At 50.0% G+C, this 21,167-nt stretch overlaps 1 protein-coding gene and 1 long non-coding RNA gene across 2 annotated transcripts in view; both read left to right on the top strand.

Annotated features, from left to right (window-relative positions):
* The window catches only part of LOC310829199 (caspase recruitment domain-containing protein 8-like), a 42,507-nt gene that overhangs the window by 15,338 nt on the left and 6,002 nt on the right, over positions 1–21,167 (top strand). The window lies entirely within an intron of this gene.
* Positions 11,913–16,951, top strand: LOC310829328. Its single transcript, XR_014557229.1, has 2 exons — positions 11,913–12,063; positions 16,412–16,951. It is a non-coding gene; the product is annotated as an uncharacterized lncRNA (long non-coding RNA).

The raw sequence follows: 21,167 nt of genomic DNA, 5'->3' as shown, positions 1-21,167 counted from the left end.
GTATGCCTCCCTTTTCCCTTGACTGGATTACCGCGCCCAGGTGGAATCTCTTTTCCCATAGTTTGAATCCATTATTCTGCATCCTAATCTCTAGAACAGCAGAAAACAAGCTTGCTCCCTCTTCAACATGACATCCCTTCAAATATTTAAACATAGCTATCATGTCACTCCTTAATCTTCTCTTCTCTAGATTAAACAAATCCAGCTCCCTAAGTCTCTCCTCATAGGGCTTGGATTCCAGACCTTTTACATTTTGGTCACCCTCCTCTGGACATGCTCCAACTTGACAATATCCTTCTTCAACTGGACACAGTATTTCAGGTGTGGTCTGACCAACCAGAATAGTGTGGTGGCATTCCTTCACTTGATCTAGACACTATACTCCTATTGATGCAGCCCAGAATTGCATTGGTGTTCTTAGCTGCCACATCACACTGTTGACTCATATTCAGCTTGTGGTCGACCAAGACTCCCAGATCCCTTTCACTGGTACTGTTGTCAAGCCAAGTGTCCCCCACCTGTGCATTTCATTTTTTCTATCCAGGTGTAGTACCTTACATTTCTCCCTATGGAACGCCATATAGTTGGTTTTGGCCCAGCTCTCTAGGCTATTCAGGTCATTTTGAATTCTGACCCTGTCCGCTGGTGTATTAGCAACCCCTCCCAGTTTGCAGTCATTTGCAAATTTGATTAGCACGCCCTCTATTCCATCATCCAAATCATTTATAAAAATATTGAATAGCACCAGGCCCAGGACAGAACCTTGTGGAACCCCAATAGTCATTTTTTTCCAGGATGAAGGTGAGCCACTGATGAGCACTCTTTGGGTTCAGCCCGTCAACCAATTACAAATCCACCTAACAGTAGCTTTGTCTAGCCCACATATTACTAGTTTTTTTGCAATAATATCATGGGGGACCTTTTCAAAGGCCTTACTGAAGTCAAGGTAAGCTGGTACAAGGGAAAGCAGGATTGTAATTACCGTAAAAATTACTGATCATAGAATAGAATCATAGAATCATAGAGTTGGAAGAGACCACAAGGGCCATCGAGTCCAACCCCCTGCCAAGCAGGAACACCATCAGAGCACTCCTGACATATGGTTGTCAAGCCTCTGCTTAAAGACCTCCAAAGAAGGAGACTCCACCACACTCCTTGGCAGCAAATTCCACTGTTGAACAGCTCTTACTGTCAGGAAGTTCTTCCTAATGTTTAGGTGGAATCTTCTTTCTTGTAGTTTGGAACCATTGCTCCGTGTCCGCTTCTCTGGAGCAGCAGAAAACAACCGTTCTCCCTCCTCTATGTGACATCCTTTTATATATTTGAACATGGCTATCATATCACCCCTTAACCTCCTCTTCTCCAGGCTAAACATGCCCAGCTCCCTTAGCCGTTCCTCATAAGGCATCATTTCCAGGCCTTTGACCATTTTGGTTGCCCTCCTCTGGACACGTTCCAGTTTGTCAGTGTCCTTCTTGAACTGTGGTGCCCAGAACTGGACACAGTACTCCAGGTGAGGTCTGACCAGAGCAGAATACAGTGGCACTATTACTTCCCTTGATCTAGATGCTATACTCCTATTGATGCAGCCCAGAATTGCATTGGCTTTTTTAGCTGCCGCGTCACACTGTTGGCTCATGTCAAGTTTGTGGTCAACCAAGACTCCTAGATCCTTTTCACATGTACTGCTCTCAAGCCAGGTGTCACCCATCTTGTATTTGTGCCTCTCATTTTTTTTGCCCAAGTGCAATACTTTACATTTCTCCCTGTTAAAATTCATCTTGTTTGTTTTGGCCCAGTTCTCTAATCTGTCAAGGTCGTTTTGAAGTGTGATCCTGTCTTCTGGGGTGTTAGCCACCCCTCCCAGTTTGGTGTCATCTGCAAATTTGATCAGGATGCCCTTGAGTCCATCATCCAAGTCGTTGATAAAGATGTTGAATAAGACCGGGCCCAAGACAGAACCCTGTGGCACCCCACTAGTCACTCTTCTCCAGGATGAAGAGGAACCATTGATGAGCACCCTTTGGGTTCGGTCAGTCAGCCAGTTACAAATCCACTGAGTGGTAGCATAGTCAAGTCCACTTTTCTGTTTTTCCATCAAGCCCCCAGACAAGAATGCTACAGCATCAGCCCCAAACACTCAGTCTCATAACAAAAAATACTCAACAGGGTTAGGGCTGAGGGTAGGGGAAGTACAATCATGATCTTTCCAGTCCTCTAGAAGCTGACCCTTTTGGTCATTTTGGTCATGGAGCCAAATATCTGTTCCCAAGTTTAAAGAATCTAAACAAGTAAAGAACAAGCTTGCCCTTTACATGCAAAAGCCCTGAAATTCAGCCCATTGGGCAACTGATCATGGGGCTGGGAGGAGGGAGGTAAGGACTAGCACCTTCTCTGCCCTCCACCTCCAACAGCTACACCTGAAAGTTTCATGATGGGGTTCGATTTGAGAAGCTGAATGTTTATAAAGGCACTTAGCCAATTTCTGCCACAGAAATTCTGAACAGAAACACTCTGCAGGTTCAGCCCCCAAAAGAAATTGCTCTATGGTCTCTGTGTTGGGAAATGGGAACAGATCTTGCTCATCACCAACCTTCCCTCCACAAATCAGTATCACTATGAGGCTGAACTGAACAGCTTGCTCCAGAGTTTTAAGAGATACGTTTGTGTGGTGTAGTGGTTAAGAGCGGTGGACTCTAATCTGGTGAGCTGGGTTCGCTTCCCCGCTCCTCCACATGCAGGCTGCTGGGTGACCTTGGGCCAGTCACACTTCTCTCTGAAGTCTCTCAGCCCCACTCACCTCACAAGGTGTCTGTTGTGGGGGTGGAAGGGAAAGGAGATTTTTAGCCACTTTGAGACTCCTTCAAGTAGAGAAAAGCAGGATATAAAAACTAACTCCATAAATAAGAATTCTATGGAAAAGGACCATCCCTGCCATGATGATGAAAACTATATGTTTGGATTTTGCTGTATTATACCAACCTGTGGAATATGACAGTTCGCAGTTTCAAAATCTATTTGGCCACAGTGGATTGACAGTATGGACACACGAAAACCTCTGGAAGATCTTTTGAATCAATGTCTATGCGAAAGCAGTGGTACCAGTCCTTGCAGTTTCCTTCACAGTAAACCATAGTAAGGTCACCACTGGGCCTCCTGCACCCTTCCTTCAAGAAACATAGTGACCAGCAGCCTTCAAACAAGGAAGGTAAAATATCTGAGCAATAGGTTAGTGTATCCTTCCATCCCTCTGGGCATGATCGAGACACAGTAATGTAACTCTCGTTCAAGATTTGTCTCTTCTTGGGAGGAACAGCATCAATTTCCACTTGAAAATATTTGTCTTGTCCTTCAAAACAGGTTTTCCCACAGTACTGTATTATTTCTTTTGCAATCCAGGGTCTAATGGCAGCCATATCCTTTTGTATGAACTGTAATTGGGCAGCAGAAGCAATCAGATGGGCAATGGTACATGTGAAAGGACCGTAGTCACTAGAATTACCTTGCCTGGGTATATCAGTTGGTGCAAAAAATGACCAGCTGCAAAACTATAGGGATATTTTGAATCCATCTCATACAGACATGCTAAGAAGCATGTTATTGCATTAATCACAGAGTGGTTCAATCCATGTTTGGAATCTAGATAGAGCATGGTTTTCTTTATAAAAATGATTACTATCAGTATCCAGTGGACTTTGTCATTTACTGGAATAATCAAAACATCTTTCCTTAGCACTCCAAATCTCAAACAGTTCTTCAGAACTTGCACTGGCAATCTTTGACATATCTGCATGAAGTGGCAAGTATGGTAAGTGGGAAAATGGTTCCATCGTGACCTAGCTCTTTGGCCATGATCACCCTGGAGGCAAGAAAGGCATCTATTATGCAATCATTTATCCAGTTTGATCCTTTCAGTGTGTTTATGTCATAGTCATACACACAGATGTTGCCAACTGAACCCACAAGTCCCATGGTTTGTAGACTGAGTGTGGGGAAGGTACAGTTGTGCCATGGGGGAACTGATGTACAAATCAGTGATTTGTCCAAACACTTCTCACTTTGTGTTGAGAATATGGGGCTGCTATCAAAAGAATCAATATTGGTCACTGTTAAATCCTCTTTCCCACTTTTTGGAGTGGAGGTCATCTGAGGCTGAGTGCTTTCCAGGTGTCTCATAGTCAGTTGGTGATCTTAAGGAGTCAAACCCCTCAGCAGCCTGCACTGAATCAGATGCTGGAGCTACTGTTATCTTTTCCTGCAGTCTAGGGAACTTTCTTCCCGATCTACTCTTCTGTCTTTTATTTCACTTCAACTGTGTGAGCTGCAACTGGCAAGGCTTCCCTGGTTTTGGTGGCATGCCGATAGATTTTGTGGCAGCTATAATATGGTAATATGGATGATGGGTGAGCACACAATGTCCTGTACGGACTGTGCATGCATGGCAGCCCGTATGGACGCCGCGTGTGCGGCAGCCCGTATGGTCGCCAGGAAAGCGGCTGCCCATACAGCCTGTACGGCCGCTGTGAGAGGGGCTGCCTGTACGGACGCTACGCGAGCAGCAGCCTGTACAGTCGCCGCGAGAGCAGCTTCCTGTATGGCCCATACGGTCGCTGCAAGAGGGGCTTCCTGTACAGTTGTTGCAAGAGCGGCAGCCCACACGGACGCTGCACAAGCGGCAGCTAGTCACTCTCCCCCCAGCATGGCACCCCGCTGCCCCTTCGTATGCCCCTGCAGTCAATCAAATGTACTATGAACAATCTGAAGTCATGCTGGGCACAATTCACCACTAATCCTGTTCTTTTTCTAAAAACACGTGGTGGACTCCAGGAAAGCTGTCAGCAGGCACCATGATGCCCATGGGCACCACGTTGGAAACCCCCTATTTCAAAGTTTGCACTGACAAAATCTGTTGGCAGGAAAACTTGCAGTTAAACCTCCATTTATAATTACCACCCCCGCAAAGCAACCAACTTTTGTCCCAAAACCATTTGTAGCTGAATTGACGCAAGACAGGTGATTGTTTTTCATGGTTACTTTGGTGGTCTCCATCTAGTTGGTTTGATAATTTACATTCACAGGTAAGATCATCACAATCTCTGCCTTGGATATTCTTGAGGTTTAGCAGCGTCAAAAATTTCCAGGTGCTGTTCTTCACTGTGAAGGGGCACTGCGCAGAGGAAAAACTGTGCAGCGCCTCTCCAGCGAAGCAAAGCCTGGAGAGCAAGAGGGATCGGTGTACACCAACCCCTCTGGTTCTCCAGGCTTCAGGCAGCTATCCGCAAGCCTTCGGAGCACAGCAGGAACTTGCGCTGCGCTCCAAAGGCTTGAGGCGGCTATCCCTGAAGCCTGGAGAGTGAGAGTGGTCGGTGCGCACCGACCCCTCTCGCTCTCCAGGCTTCAGCGAAAGCAACGCGTAGCCTCTGGAGCGCAGAGGGAGCGCTCCCTTTGCGCTTCGGAGGCTTCGTGTTGCTATCACTGAAGCCAAGGAGCCTGCATTCGCTCCATAGGACGCACACACATTTCCCCTTAATTTTTTGAGGGTAAAAAGTGTGTCCGATAGAGCGAAAAATACGGTAGTCATATATTCTTCTATCGGCTCTAATAATAATATTGCAGTGGTGAAATTAACAGTGCATTTTTGTGATTTTTGTAGTGCAACTCATGATTTTTGTGGTGCACGCTGTGCCCCTGGCCATGATGTGTGATTTGATGGTGAGTTTGGGCTGATCTAGTGCAAACAGTGTCAGGATCCATGAGGATCCGTGCTTCAAAACCACGTTTTTGGTCCATGGTGTTACCAGGAAGTCGTGGATCCTAGTTTTTTGTGGTGCAGGTTGTGCCCCTGGCTATGATGTGTGATTTGACAGTGAGTTTGTGGTGGCCCAATGCAAAAAGTGTGAGGATCCATGAGGATCCGTGCTTCAAAACCACGTTTTGGGGCCACGGTATGGCCAGGAAGCCGTGGATCCGAGTTTTTTGTGGTGCAGGCTGTGCCCCTGGCAATGATATGTGATTTGACAGTGAGTTTGGGTTCGCCCAATGCGAAAAGCGTAAGGATCCATGAGGATCCATGCTTCAAAACCACGTTTTTGGGCCACAGTATGACCAGGAAGCCGTGGATCCGAGTTTTTTGTGGTCCAGGCTGTGCCCCTGACCATGATGTTTGATCTGATGGTGACTTTGGGCTGATCTAGTGCAAAAATCATGAGGATCCATGAGGATCCATGCTTCAAAACCACGTTTTTGGGCCACGGTGTTGCCAGGAAGCCACGGATCCGTGATTTCTGTGGTGGATGCTGTGCCCCTGGACATGATGTGTAATTTGACAGTGAGTTTGGGATGATCTAGTGCAAAAATCATTAGAATTCATGAGGATCCGTGTTTTTTAACCATGTTTTTGCGCCATTGCGGCACCACGAAACAGTGGATGCGTGATTTTTTTGGTTCCTCCTACAGACTAAGATGTGGTCTACAGTAGCATGGTGTTTTTATTTTTTTTTCAATATAAAAATCTTATGAATTCATGAGGATCCGTGCCTCGGATCCATTTTTTTGTGGTGCTGCAGCGCGGAAAAGTGTTGGATCCACGTTTTTTATAGTCCAGTTTGTAGGCGTGCCTTTTAGGTGTGATTTGACATTGCATTTGTTGGAATTATTATTTAAAAAGTGGAGGATCCATGAGGATCCGTGTAGATCCGCCTTTTACGCAGACCCACGCTTTTGCTACATTTTGGGGAAGGGGGACGACTTACTTAGCAAAACTGGGGAGTGGGCTCTTCCACTGAAAGCCTCGTCTTGCCGCATAACTGCCCTTTTCGCTTCTCTCTCTATCTCATTTTGTAACTGAACCAGGAAAACCACAACACAATGGCAGGAAACTGCCTACGTCACACAGTTTCCTATGTAATTTTCTTAACCTGTCACCAAGCAATTACTGGCTAAACTGGCCTACTGCGCAATTGTTGTCGTCATTGTTTTATTGTTATTGCAATAACAACATAAGGGCTCAGGGTCCCTTCCAACTCTACAGTTCTAGGATTCTAGGATTTTTTTGATTTTTTAAAAAATTCATCTTTATTGGTTTGTCATAAATTCTCAAAAATCTTTTTCATACATGTTAACATCCACAATAAGCAAATAAAATCTCAAAACATTCAACATTCAAAATGTGTACTTAAATAAAAAAGGGAGGGGATCCTCTACATGTGGCTGTAGGGGCTACGGAGGGATCCCACCACCTTCCGAACTATGTATGGCGCATGTGCGGCGTCACTATATACAGTGCATGCTGCACATGCGCGCTGTGTAGCAATGCCCCACCCAAGGTGTCATGACGCCATCGTTCACCCCTGACTTTAGCACCTCCTGCTGGGTGCATCGTTGGGCAAGGACAAGACCCAAGAGCCGCCTTCTCCCCTGCTGCTCAGCGCCCTGGGGGGCTTGCAGAAGTCGGATCTGGGGAAGTTCAAAGGTGGATTCCACGTGCTCCCACTGCGGGGGGTGGGCGGGTTTGTCTGGATTCCCAGCATGGGCGCAGCCAAGAGGGGCCAGGGGAGCAGTGTAGGATGTGAAACACAAGAGCAGTCAAGTACAACATTCCCAGAGTGAACATGTTTACACATGGGGAGGAATGTTTGTCCAGCCAGCAGGTAAACTTCCTGTATCCTTCTGGGCTGGGACAGACTTCCTCTGCATGTGACTAGAGGTGGGTGTGGCCTCACCTGTGCAGGTAATGACAAAAGCACAGAGCACGGCAGCCATCTCTCTCTCTTTCACCGCATCAAAGAAACAACATCTACTAGGCCAAAGATGCCCTCTTGGCTTCCAACCAAGAGAGGACAAAGGGACTGTCTTCTTATGAGATAGATTCCAAGTGTATGTTACTTCATTAAGCTAAGTCTGCCTTCTGGGATCCGATTGTGAGTAAACTCTTTTTATACTTTTGTAGAAGATTGTGTCGCGTCTTATCTTTTATGCATCCCGCTGCAAAGTTTAAAAATAAGGGGAATGTTACTCTGCTGAATTGTGGAACTTGTTAACACAAGTTGGATAAGGATATAATCAGACAATATATCCTCTCCTGCATCCCTGAACATTCCCACAAGTAGATGCCCCCCAATCAATACAAATCAATACAAATCTGAAGTTCTGCCCCACCCCATCCCCATGGGAATGTTCAGGGATGCAGGAGAGGATATATTGTTTGATTATAGCCTTTCAAACTTGTGTTAACAAGTTCCACACTTTTAGCAGAGTAACATTCCCCATTTTAAACTCACAGCGGATGTGTTTGCTCAGGCTCGCTAAAGCCTCCATAATAACTGTTCTGGTATTTCCCCCTTATTCCATCATAAAAGATAAGACACAACACAGTCTTCTATAAAAGTATAAAAAGAGTTTACTCACATTCTGATCCCAGAAGGCAGACTTAGCTTAGAAAAGTAACATACAGCCGGAAACTATCTCTCTCCTTATGAGATAGTCCTCCGTCCTCTCTTGGCTGGAGGCACAAGCACAAGACACACACTTTTCTAATAAACAAAAAGCCTGTCTCTTTGTATGCGATTTCTGTATGTAAAGTATAAAACTGATCAATGAACTCTGTATTTGCATGCTACCGGCAACCGACCAATCAGAAGCTCAGGATTTTGACAGCTAGCCAATTGCAGTTACCGAACAGCGCCCCCTATCGGGCGGAATTCAGAGCCCGCAGAGCAGCTCTTGATACATTGTATCTAAGACTGTGCTAAAATGTTTCCTTTTAACCAAACAGCTCAGAAAAAGATACCTAGCTTTAGAAATTAATATAAAATCAGTACTTTGACCGATTCTTTCAATTCCAACGTCATTTTAACCCTCGAGGAATGGACTCTTTTTGCCTTTATCTCCTACCATGACTGCAGAAGCAGGAACTCATGAAAGCACCAGGAGTTGGGCGTCCCATCATCAGGGCCTGCGTCTCCCAAGCCTTCCTGGGTCCCTCAGGGGAAAGGGGAGGCCGCCTGCAAAACAGCGCGGCTCCCCCACCCCCAGAGAGCAGCCCGGGAGTACAGGGCAATGGCGCAAAGACTCACTCGGTCTGAAACTTCTCTGGACACGGTACACCCCAAGGCAACCACTTTCAAATCTCAACCATTTCATGGTGGCAGAAGCGGTGGCTGGCAATATAGGTTTCCTTGTGAATAAGCCTTCGGATGAACCCGGTTGTTGTTGTTTCCTCCCCCCTTCCCCCCTTGAAGGCTCTCCTCCTGCCTCCTCCTCCTCCTTCACCTGCCCCTGAACCCGCCTACACTTTAGCTACAATTCCCAGATATCAATCCCTCTTGCAAGGGTGAGCTACACAGGGGGGGGGGGGCGCAATCTGCTGCACCCTGTGGTGTTCGCTGCGGGGAGAGCTGCGAGGGGAGCCCAATCCGCCTCATGCTGCGGTGTTGGCGGCAGGGTGGGTGATCCCCACCCACTGCATTGGTGACAGCTGGGCAATCCCCCGTGCGCTGCATCATCGTCAGGGCGGGCGGGCGATCTGCCATGCATTGCAGCAGTGGGCCGAGCCCCCTGCAGTGTGCCTTTTTGTCACCCCTTTCAGGGATGGCACCCGGGGCCACCTGCACCCCCACCCCTTCGTACGCCCCTGCCCTGAGGGCAAGGAAATGTAAAGACTGTTATTGTTCTTTTGGTGGTGGGTACTTAGGAGGTGTTGGGAAAGATGTCTGGAAAAGTCAGCAAATGTTGAACTTGTGGGTCATGTGGCCAGCAAGACTAAGCCACTTTTGGCGAACCAGAGCAGTGCACGGAAACGCCGTTTACCTTCCTGACAGAGCGGTACCTATTTATTTACTTGCACTTTGATGTGCTTTCGAGCTACTAGGTTGGCAGGAGCAGGGACCAAGCAACGGGAGCTCACCCCGTTGCGGGGATTCAAACTGCCAGCCTTCTGATCGGCAAGCCCTAGGCTCTGTGGTTTAACCCACAGTAGTAATGATGTATAAGTGATGCTGGGTGAAATGTATTCTGGGGATTTGGGAAAAGTTTTAAAAGTCAATGTTGCCCCATGCTTGGGGTTCTTACTCTCGTGGGGACCTGTTGTGCAACAATAAAGATCTTGGTCTACTAACAGCTGTTTTGCTCTGGTTTTTGGCTGGAACTTCCTTACTTTCTGACCACACATACCCACGGCCTCAGTCCCGATGAGCTGGGCAGTTGAATAGCCTCTCAACCCAGAATTTTCCTTATCAGAAGGAAATCAGTGTGATTATTGGATAGATTTCTACCCAAAACTTTGCCTTCTCTCTCTTTTTTTATGGGGATAAAGCTGGCTTTACCTTAAAGCGCCTAATTGTTTTCCTCCCCTTGGTTGCTAGTTTGCTCATCATTTATACTTGGAAAGAGGCCATGACTATAACATTGGAAAGTCCACCCAAGGGCAGGGCAGGGGAGCTAACTTGAATAAAATATTGGCAGGGGCGGGGAAAAGGTAAGCCCCGCCCTGCATAATTGATCACATGATGTGGTGCATGTCAGAATCTGCGTTCGACCAAGCTGATAAAGCTCATCTTCCTCCGGCCGTGTCCTTCGGAATCGCCCTCTGACATGATTAACGACCTGAGCCTTTGATGAGGCTCAGGCACATTCCCATTCAGCAGAGAATCAAAGCAGCACGCGGAAGTGATGAGATTTATGGCTACATCGCTATGCTTTATTTCTTACTACGCAGACAGAAAACACATTCTCTCTCTGTGAGAGCAGAGAGCAACCGAAACAAAACAAAGGAACAGGAAACCAGTAACGTCACATCCGTCTCCCGTGAGACTTCCAACAGCCTGGACTGTCTCTGGAATGTAAACAGAGTCTTGGGACTCTAAGCAGCTGCACAGTGGCACAAACAGAAACTAACAGTGCATGCACACCATTTGAATGACACAGCCCATCAACTGTGTGGGGTGGGTGGGGTAAGGCTCATATATTTTATTGGGGGCTGCCGAGGGGACCTGGTCACCCAGAACTTCACTCCTATGAGGCAGGGTGAAGTGTCTGCCTCAGGCAGCATGATCCACAGATACAGCAGATCCTGATGTAGATCTTTATTATTTGTTCTTGATGTCAAAATTCACTCTTCCCTGATCAGGAGGAGAGGCATTTGGTAGTTCACCTCAGGCAGTGCCATAGGTGGGGGAGACTGACTAGCTAGCCAGGTTTTTTGCCCCAGGGGAAACCTCCAAAGGGACGCCATTGAAGCTCCCAAACTGTGTGTGCAAATGCACACGGGAGTGTGCCAAACTGGGTCTTTGATCTGGGTGAAATAAAGCCTAGTTTCTTCAACCTCAGGTGCCAAAATGTCTTGAGAAAGATGATACAGAAAGACTGTATATTGCAGGGTCTGAAAAGCTTGAGAGTACTCAGTGTGAGGGCTAATTTGATGGACTTTGCTGACACCTCGTGGACTTTTGATATGGATATAAGAAACAACACTTTGAATTTCCTGGATCCCATCTGCACTGTATGTTTACAATGGCATCTGACCACTTTAAACTGTCATTGGTCCCCACAAAGAATCATGGGAAGTGCCGTTTGTTATGGGTGCTGAGAGTTGTTAGGAGATCTCTGTTCCCCTCACAGAGCTATAATTCCCAAAGTTACCTGGGAAGTGGGATTTATTGTTAAACGACACTGGGAATTGTCATGAGATAATCCCATGCCAACAGGAATTTAACAAGGTTTGAACAAGCTATGCTGAATGCTGGTTTGAGGGAGAAAGTGAGATAGTATCACAAACTTCCTTGACAAACAAAGCAGGCTGTTACTGTAGTAGTTTTAAGGAAAGTATGGGAAACTGGCTTGCAAGCAGTGGTTGATGAAGAAAGATGCTATAAATGACGGTCCAAAAAAGGAGTTAAAACAGTACTGGGAAATATTATGGAAACATCTCCTAAGGCATTTCACTGCTGCGATAGAACACTGGCTCAATTTTCTCATTTGTCATCTAAAGTTAGTGCAAACTGTTGTTGGGGCTGCAATAGTAAATGTACACACTACCAGCTTTAGTGGAAATGCACATGTATTAAAGTCCAATGCTGTAAAGAAAAATATTGCATAGGAACCTGGAATGTAAGAACCATGAACCTGGGTAAGTTGGAAGTGGTAAAAGATGAGATGGCAAGAATAAATATTGACATCCTGGGCATCAGTGAACTAAAATGGACGGGAATGGGCGAATTCAGTTCGGATGACCATCACATCTACTACTGTGGGCAAGAAACCCGTAAAAGAAATGGAGTGGCCCTCATAGTCAACAAAAGAGTGGCAAAAGCTGTACTGGGATGCAATCTCAAAAATGATAGAATGATCTCGATACGAATCCAAGGCAGACCTTTTAACATCACAGTAATCCAAGTTTATGCACCAACTACTGGTGCTGAAGAAACTGAAATTGACCAATTCTATGAAGACTTACAACACCTTATAGAAGTGACACCAAAGAAGGATGTTCTTCTCATTATAGGGGATTGGAATGCTAAAGTAGGGAGGCAAGAGATAAAAGGAACAACTGGCAAGTTTGGCCTTGGAGATCAAAACGAAGCAGGGCAAAGGCTAATAGAGTTCAGTCAAGAGAACAAGCTGGTCATCACAAACACGCTTTTCCAACAACACAAGAGACGACTCTACACATGGACATCACCAGATGGGCAGCATCGAAATCAGATTGATTATATTCTCTGCAGCCAAAGATGGAGAAGCTCTATACAGTCAGCAAAACATCTTTAGACCCGGCCAATTTGGCCAACTATCGCCCAGTCTCAAATCTGCCATTCTTGGGCAAGGTGATTGAGCGGGTGGTTGCTGAACAACTCCAAGCACGCCTGGAGGAAACGGACCATTTGGATCCCTTCCAATCGGGATTCAGGCCTCACCATGGGACTGAAACTGCCTTGGTCGCGCTGGTTGATGATCTCCGGCGGGCTAGGGACAAAGGTGAGAGCTGTTTCCTAGTTCTGCTGGATCTCTCAGCGGCCTTTGACACCATCGACCATAACATCCTTCTGGACCGTCTAGAGGGGCTGGGAGCTGGGGGCACTGTCCTACAGTGGTTCCGCTCCTTCCTCCTGGGCCGTGTCCAGAAAGTGGTGGGGGGGTGAGTGTTCAGACCCCTGGGCTCTCACTTGTGGGGTGCCTCAGGGTTCTGTCCTCTCCCCCATGCTTTTTAATATCTATATGAAGCCGCTGGGAGAGATCATCAGGGGGTTTGGACTGGGTGTTCATCAGTATGCAGATGACACCCAGCTCTACCTCTCCTTTAAATCAGAACCAGTGAAGGCGGTGAAGGTCCTGTGTGAGTGCCTGGAGGCGGTTGGAGGTTGGATGGCGGCTAACAGATTGAGGTTGAATCCTGACAAGACAGAAGTACTGTTTTGGGGGGACAGGAGGCAGGCAGGTGTGGAGGATTCCCTGGTCCTGAATGGGGTAACTGTGCCCCTGAAGGACCAGGTGCGCAGCCTGGGAGTCATTTTGGACTCACAGCTGTCCATGGAGGCGCAGGTTAACTCTGTGTCCAGGGCAGCTGTCTACCAGCTCCACCTGATACGCAGGCTAAGACCCTACCTCCCCGCGGACTGTCTCGCCAGAGTGGTGCATGCTCTAGTTATCTCACGCTTGGACTACTGCAACGCGCTCTACGTGGGGCTACCTTTGAAGGTGACCCGGAAACTGCAATTAATCCAGAATGCGGCAGCTAGACTGGTGACTGGGAGTGGCCGTCGGGACCACATAACACCAGTTCTGAGAGATCTGCATTGGCTCCCAGTACGTTTCCGAGCACGATTCAAAGTGTTGGTGCTGACCTTTAAAGCCCTAAACGGCCTCGGTCCTGTATACCTGAAGGAGCGTCTCCACCCCCATCGTTCAGCCCGGACACTGAGATCCAGCGCCGAGGGCCTTCTGGCGGTTCCCTCATTGCGAGAAGTGAGGCTACAGGGAACCAGACAGAGGGCCTTCTCGGTAGTGGCGCCCGCCCTGTGGAACGCCCTCCCATCAGATGTCAAAGAGATAAAGAATTACCTGACGTTCAGAAGACATCTTAAGGCAGCGCTGTTCAGGGAAGTTTTTAATATGTAATGCTGTACTGTTTTTAACACTGTTGGGAGCCGCCCAGAGTGGCTGGGGAAACTCAGCCAGATGGGCGGGGTATAAATAATAAATTATTATTATTAATTATTAAATTATTATTAAAAACAAGACCTGGAGCTGACTGTGGCTCAGATCATCAGCTTCTTATAGCAAAATTCAAGCTTAAACTGAAGAAAGTAGGAAAAACCACTGGGCCGGTAAGATACAATCTAAGTCAAATCCCTTATGAATACACAGTGGAAGCGAGGAACAGGTTTAAGGATTTAGATTTGGTGGACAGAGTGCCTGAAGAACTATGGATGGAGGTTTGTAACATTGTACAGGAGGCAACAACAAAAACCATCCCAATGAAAAGGAAATGCAAGAAAGCAAAGTGGCTGTCCAACGAGGCCTTACAAATAGCGGAGGAGAGAAGGCAAGCAAAATGCGAGGGAGATAGTGAAAGATACAGGAAATTGAATGCAGATTTCCAAAGAATAGCAAGGAGAGACAAGAAGGCCTTCTTAAACGAGCAATGCAAACAAATAGAGGAAAACAACAGAATGGGAAGAACCAGAGATCTGTTCAAGAAAATTGGAGATATGAAAGGAACATTTCGTACAAAGATTACCATAATAAAGGACAAAAGTGGTAAGGACCTAACCGAAGCAGAAGACATCAAGAAGAGGTGGCAAGAATACACAGAGGAATTATACCAGAAAGATATGGATGTCTCGTACACCCCAGGTAGTGTGGTTGCTGACCTTGAGCCAGACATCCTGGAAAGTGAAGTCAAATGGGCCTTAGAAAGCACTGCAAATAACAAGGCCAGTGGAAGTGATGGTATTCCAGCTGAACTTTTTAAAATTTTAAAAGATGATGCTGTTAAGGTGCTACACTCAATATGCCAGCAAATTTGGAAAACTCAGCAGTGGCCAGAAGATTGGAGAAGATCAGTCTACATCCCAATCCCAAAGAAGGGCAATGCCAAAGAATGCTCCAACTACCGCACAATTGCACTCATTTCACACGCTAGCAAGGTTATGCTTAAAATTCTGCAAGGAAGGCTCAAGCAGTATGTGGATCGAGAACTCCCAGAAGTGCAAGCTGGATTTAGAAGAGGCAGAGGAACCAGAGACCAAATTGCAAACATGCGCTGGATTATGGAGAAAGCTAGAGAGTTCCAGAAAGACATCTACTTCTGCTTCATTGACTATGCAAAAGCCTTTGACTGTGTCGACCACAGCAAACTATGGCAAGTTCTTAAAGAAATGGGAGTGCCTGATCACCTCATCTGTCTCCTGAGAAATCTCTATGTGGGACAAGAAGCTACAGTTAGAACTGGATATGGAACAACTGATTGGTTCAAAATTGGAAAAGGAGTACGACAAGTCTGTATTTTGTCTCCCTGCTTATTTAATTTATATGCAGAATGCATCATGCGAAAGGCTGGGCTGGATGAATCCGAAGCCGGAATTAAGATTGCCGGAAGAAATAGCAACAACCTCAGATATGCAGATGACACAACCTTGATGGCAGAAAGTGAGGAGGAATTAAAGAACCTTTTAATGAGGGTGAAAGAGGAGAGCGCAAAATATGGTCTGAAGCTCAACATCAAAAAAACGAAGATCATGGCCACTGGTCCCATCACCTCCTGGCAAATAGAAGGGGAAGAAATGGAGGCAGTGAGAGATTTTACTTTCTTGGGCTCCATGATCACTGCAGATGGTGACAGCAGTCACGAAATTAAAAGACACCTGCTTCTTGGGAGAAGGGCAATGACAGGCCTAGACAGCATCTTGAGAAGTAGAGACGTCACCTGGCCAACAAAGGTCCGTATAGTTAAAGCCATGGTTTTCCCAGTAGTGATGTATGGAAGTGAGAGCTGGACCATAAAGAAGGCTGATCACCGAAGAATTGATGCTTTTGAATTATGGTGCTGGAGGAGACTCTTGAGAGCCCCATGGACTGCAAGAAGATCAAACGCATCCATTCTTAAGGAAATCAGCCCTGAGTGCTCACTGGAAGGACAGATCATGAAGCTGAGTTTCCAGTACTTTGGCCACCTCATGAGAAGAGAAGACTCCCTGGAGAAGACACTGATGCTGGGAAAGATGGAGGGCACAAGGAGAAGGGGGCGACAGAGGACGAGATGGTTGGATAGTGTTTTCGAGGTTACCAGCATGAGTTTGACCAAACTGCGGGAGGTAGTGGAGGACAGAGGTGCCTGGCGTGCTCTGGTCCATGGGGTCACGAAGAGTCGGACACGACTAAACGACTAAACAACAACAACAACAAAACATGTATTAAGCCATTCTGAGCTAATGTTCATAACAAACTGGTTAAAACTGCATTGCTCTTGCATCTAAGCTATTTTTATTGTCGTTATTTGTAAGACCAAATTCTAATATTAAATTTAAAGAACTGCTAACTTTCTTATTCATTGTTACAAGACAGACAGTAGTTTGTAAGTGGAGAAGTCTGGGAAATCTAGATCTGCCTGCTAGGTTCAGTAATATTTGGACCATTACAATTTCAGAGAAAATTTGTTGGCCTCTGTCTGCCTTGAGAGACAATGGAGTGAACTTCCAGGACACTTTTGCAGGGTAAAGAAAACCACAGACCTTTTTCGCCACCTTGTAGAACTTTATTTTATGTGAATCAGGCAGCAATTTGCAGATACGTTTATTAATAGCTGGTACAAAAATTTGGAATTTAAAACTGTATTGCTCTTGATTCAGGACATTATGTGAATGTGTGTTTTGTTTGTATACAATCTGTGGCACTCCAGTGTTGGAAATAGTTATTTTTGTTTCTTTGCTGTATGCTTTCTTAATCTTTAATGAAATGCCCCCCCCCCAAAAAAAAATGCTACGGGGTCAGCAGTGCAGGTTCAATGTACAGTTATACCTCGTGTTGCATTAGGTTCATGTTGCGTCTTTTCGGCTTGCAAACGTGGTAACCCAGAAGTGTATACTTCCGGGTTTCGTCGAGCATGCGTTTTGGGGGAGCCAGATTTTGGGGGAGCTAGAGTTATTGAGCTTTTTTTTGGCGGGGGGAGATCACGGGGCCTCCGAGGAGGCTGCCTGCCGCCCTACAGCTACACCTGCCTTGCTTGAGCGCCTTTTACGGGAGAAACCGTCTCTGCCCAGCTTGCTAAGTAAACAGACAGAGAAAAGCGCGGGAGCCTCGGGGGAGCGTTTCCGCCACTTTTTGGAGCTTTCACTCAGGCCACGCGTCTCTCCTCCCGCTGCACCAATCCGAGTCCTACATCCCCATCCCCCACCCCAGGCACCATGCCTGCTTTCAGTTTTGCAGTTTCGGCGAAGCAAGGTTCATTTCTTGCAGACACTTGAAGGAGCGCCATGGCGAGCAGCGCGCGGGACTGCCTGCTGACGTGCCTGGAGAACTTAAATGAGGGCGAGTTGAGGAGGTTCAAGGCCAAGCTGAACGAGTTCCCCGTGCGCAGGGGCAACGCGAACATCCCCCGAGGGAAGTTGCAGAAGGCGGAGACGCTGGACCTGACGAACATGCTGGTCAGCTTCTACACCGAGAAGTACGCCGTGCAGCTGACCGCCAAGGTGCTGAAAGCCATCAACTGCAGGGACCGCGCCGAGGAGCTCCTGATCGCCACCGGGAACAGTAAGGAGCGGCTGGGGGGGGGGAGCGCAGCGGCCAGGGCCGTAGCTAGGGGTTCTTGCGCCCCTGGTAGATGCGTCCAAAACTGCGTCCCCTAGCCACGGAGAAATTAGCGCCTCTTTCCGCCTCTCCTCCAACCCCTCTACCCTCCACCCATTCAATTCGTCAGGCACTTCACCTTGTAATGAATTCCTTCCCAGACAATCCAATATTTAAAATATTATTTCTTAATAAAAGGTTTATGGGCGCTGCAAAGGACCCTCCAGCGCAGCCAGCAGGTAGAGGCCCTTCCTGCCTGGTGCCCGCTCCCTTTCGACTCCCCTGAGCCCGGCAGAGCCCTCCTTCACCCCACCCCCAAAGCCCATTAAGAGCGCGGCCAACTTTCGTTTCATCTGCTTTTAAAAGGGCGTTGCCGGCAGCTTCCTCTGAGCGGCCAAGGCCACCCGGTTCGGGGCAGCCGTAGGCGGATCTTCCTCCGCTCCCCTGAGGGCCCTGGGTCAGTCGGTTCCGTGGCACAGCTGCTCCGCTCATGGCCAGCCTCCAGCGACCTTCTTGTTCTTCCTCCTCCAGGGCTCAGGATGCCTTGCAAAGGCCAGGGGAAGAAGGTGCCCCGGGCGCAGCCAGCCGGTAGAGGACGCGCAGCCCAGAGAAGACTCGCAGCCCCCCGAGGATCACTCGCAGCCCAGAGAGGAGGCGCAGCCACCCCAGGATCGCTCGCAGCCCAGAGAGGACGCGCAGCCACCCGAGGATCGCTCGCAGCCCAGAGAGGACGCGCGGCGACCCGAGGATCGCTCGCAGCCCACAGAGGACGCGCAGCCACCCGAGGATCGCTCGCAGCCCAGAGAGGACGCGCAGCCCACCGAGGATCGCTCGCAGCCCAGAGAGGACGCGCAGCCTACCCAGCATCGCCCGTAGCCCAGAGAGGACGCGCAGCCACCCGAGGATCGCGCGCATCCCCCCCAGGATCGTTCGCAGCCCAGATAGGATTATGGGAGCATCTGGGCGACGGGGCCGCGAATCAGCCCGAGTACCGGGAGGTGCTGGCCGCATCCGCAGAGCAGGAAGCGGTGCTGGGAGTGGAGCTGCTCCGCCAGGATGCCGATTGCGCACCCCCCTGGCCTGCGCCCTGGCCGTTGACTTCCTCGCAACCTTCAACCAGCGGCTTATCTCATCTCGCCCTGGCGGCGGCGGATGCTAAGAATCGCGAAGATGGGTCTGCAGATCCCGAAGATGGGTCTGCAGGGCGCGAAGCCCAGAGAGGATGTGCAGCCCCCAGAGGTCCGCGCGCAGCCCAGAGAGGACGCGCAGCCACCCGAGGATCGCTCGCAGCCCAGAGAGGACGCGCAGCCACCCGAGGATTGCTCGCAGCCCAGAGAGGACGCGCAGCCACCAGAGGATCGCTCGCAGCCCAGAGAGGACGCGCAGCCACCCGAGGATCGCTCGTAGTCCAGAGAGGACGCGCAGCCACCCGAGGATCGCGCGCATCCCGCCCAGGATCGTTCGCAGCCCAGAGAGGATTATGGGAGCATCTGGGCGACGGGGCCGCGAATCAGCCCGAGTACCGGGAGGTGCTGGCCGCATCCGCAGAGCAGGAAGCGGTGCTGGGAGTGGAGCTGCTCCGCCAGGATGCCGATTGCGCACCCCCCTGGCCTGCGCCCTGGCCGTTGACTTCCTCGCAACCCTCAACCAGCGGCTTATCTCATCTCGCCCTGGCGGCGGCGGATGCTAAGAATCGCGAAGATGGGTGTGCAGGGCGCGAAGCCCAGAGAGGATGTGCAGCCCCCAGAGGTCCGCGCGCAGCCCACAGAGGACGCGCAGCCACCCGAGGATCGCTCGCAGCCCAGAGAGGACGCGCAGCCACCCGAGGATTGCTCGCAGCCCAGACAGGACGCGCAGCCACCCGAGGATCGCTCGTAGTCCAGAGAGGACGCGCAGCCACCCGAGGATCGCGCGCATCCCCCCCAGGATCGTTCGCAGCCCAGAGAGGATTATGGGAGCATCTGGGCGACGGGGCCGCGAATCAGCCCGAGTACCGGGAGGTGCTGGCCGCATCCGCAGAGCAGGAAGCGGTGCTGGGAGTGGAGCTGCTCCGCCAGGATGCCGATTGCGCACCCCCCTGGCCTGCGCCCTGGCCGTTGACTTCCTCGCAACCCTCAACCAGCGGCTTATCTCATCTCGCCCTGGCGGCGGCGGATGCTAAGAATCGCGAAGATGGGTGTGCAGGGCGCGAAGCCCAGAGAGGATGTGCAGCCCCCAGAGGTCCGCGCGCAGCCCACAGAGGACGCGCAGCCACCCGAGGATCGCTCGCAGCCCAGAGAGGACGCGCAGCCACCCGAGGATTGCTCGCAGCCCAGACAGGACGCGCAGCCACCCGAGGATCGCTCGTAGTCCAGAGAGGACGCGCAGCCACCCGAGGATCGCGCGCATCCCCCCCAGGATCGTTCGCAGCCCAGAGAGGATTATGGGAGCATCTGGGCGACGGGGCCGCGAATCAGCCCGAGTACCGGGAGGTGCTGGCCGCATCCGCAGAGCAGGAAGCGGTGCTGGGAGTGGAGCTGCTCCGCCAGGATGCCGATTGCGCACCCCCCTGGCCTGCGCCCTGGCCGTTGACTTCCTCGCAACCCTCAACCAGCGGCTTATCTCATCTCGCCCTGGCGGCGGCGGATGCTAAGAATCGCGAAGATGGGTCTGCAGATCCCGAAGATGGGTCTGCAGGGCGCGAAGCCCAGAGAGGATGTGCAGCCCCCAGAGGTCCGCGCGCAGCCCACAGAGGACGCGCAGCCACCCGAGGATCGCTCGCAGCCCAGAGAGGACGCGCAGCCACCCGAGGATCGCTCACAGCCCAGAGAGGACGCGCAGCTCCCGGAGGATCGCGCGCAGCCCAGATAGGATTATGGGAGCATCTGGGCGACGGGGCCGCGAATCAGCCCGAGTACCGGGAGGTGCTGGCCGCATCCGCAGAGCAGGAAGCGGTGCTGGGAGTGGAGCTGCTCCGCCAGGAGGCCGATTGCGCGCCCCCCTGGCCTGCGCCCTGGCCGTTGACTTCCTCGCAACCCTCAACCAGCGGCTTATCTCATCTCGCCCTGGCGGCGGCGGATGCTAAGAATCGCGAAGATGGGTCTGCAGGGCGCGAAGCCCAGAGAGGACGCGCAGCCCTCCGAGGATCGTTAGCAGCCCAGAAAGGATGCTGGGAGTTTCTGGGCGACATGGCTGCGTGGAAACAGCGGCGTGACGAGGCGTCCGGGTCTCTGGTCCACAATAACCAGCAGCTGCAGGTGCAGAACCAGCCCGAGTACCGGGAGCTGCTGGCCGCACCCGCAAAGCAGGAAGCGGGGCTGGGAGTGGAGCTGCTCCGCCGGGAGGCCGATTGTGCGCCTCCCTCTTCTGTCCGTTGCCACCCTCAACCAGCGCTTGTCTCATCTCGCCCT

This window comes from Podarcis gaigeae (assembly GCF_964106915.1).
Source record: "Podarcis gaigeae genome assembly, chromosome: 13".
In the NCBI taxonomy this organism is placed as follows: Eukaryota; Metazoa; Chordata; class Lepidosauria; order Squamata; family Lacertidae; genus Podarcis; species Podarcis gaigeae.
The sequence above is the reverse complement of the archived record's forward strand: the minus strand, read 5'-3'. Positions and strand labels throughout refer to the sequence as shown.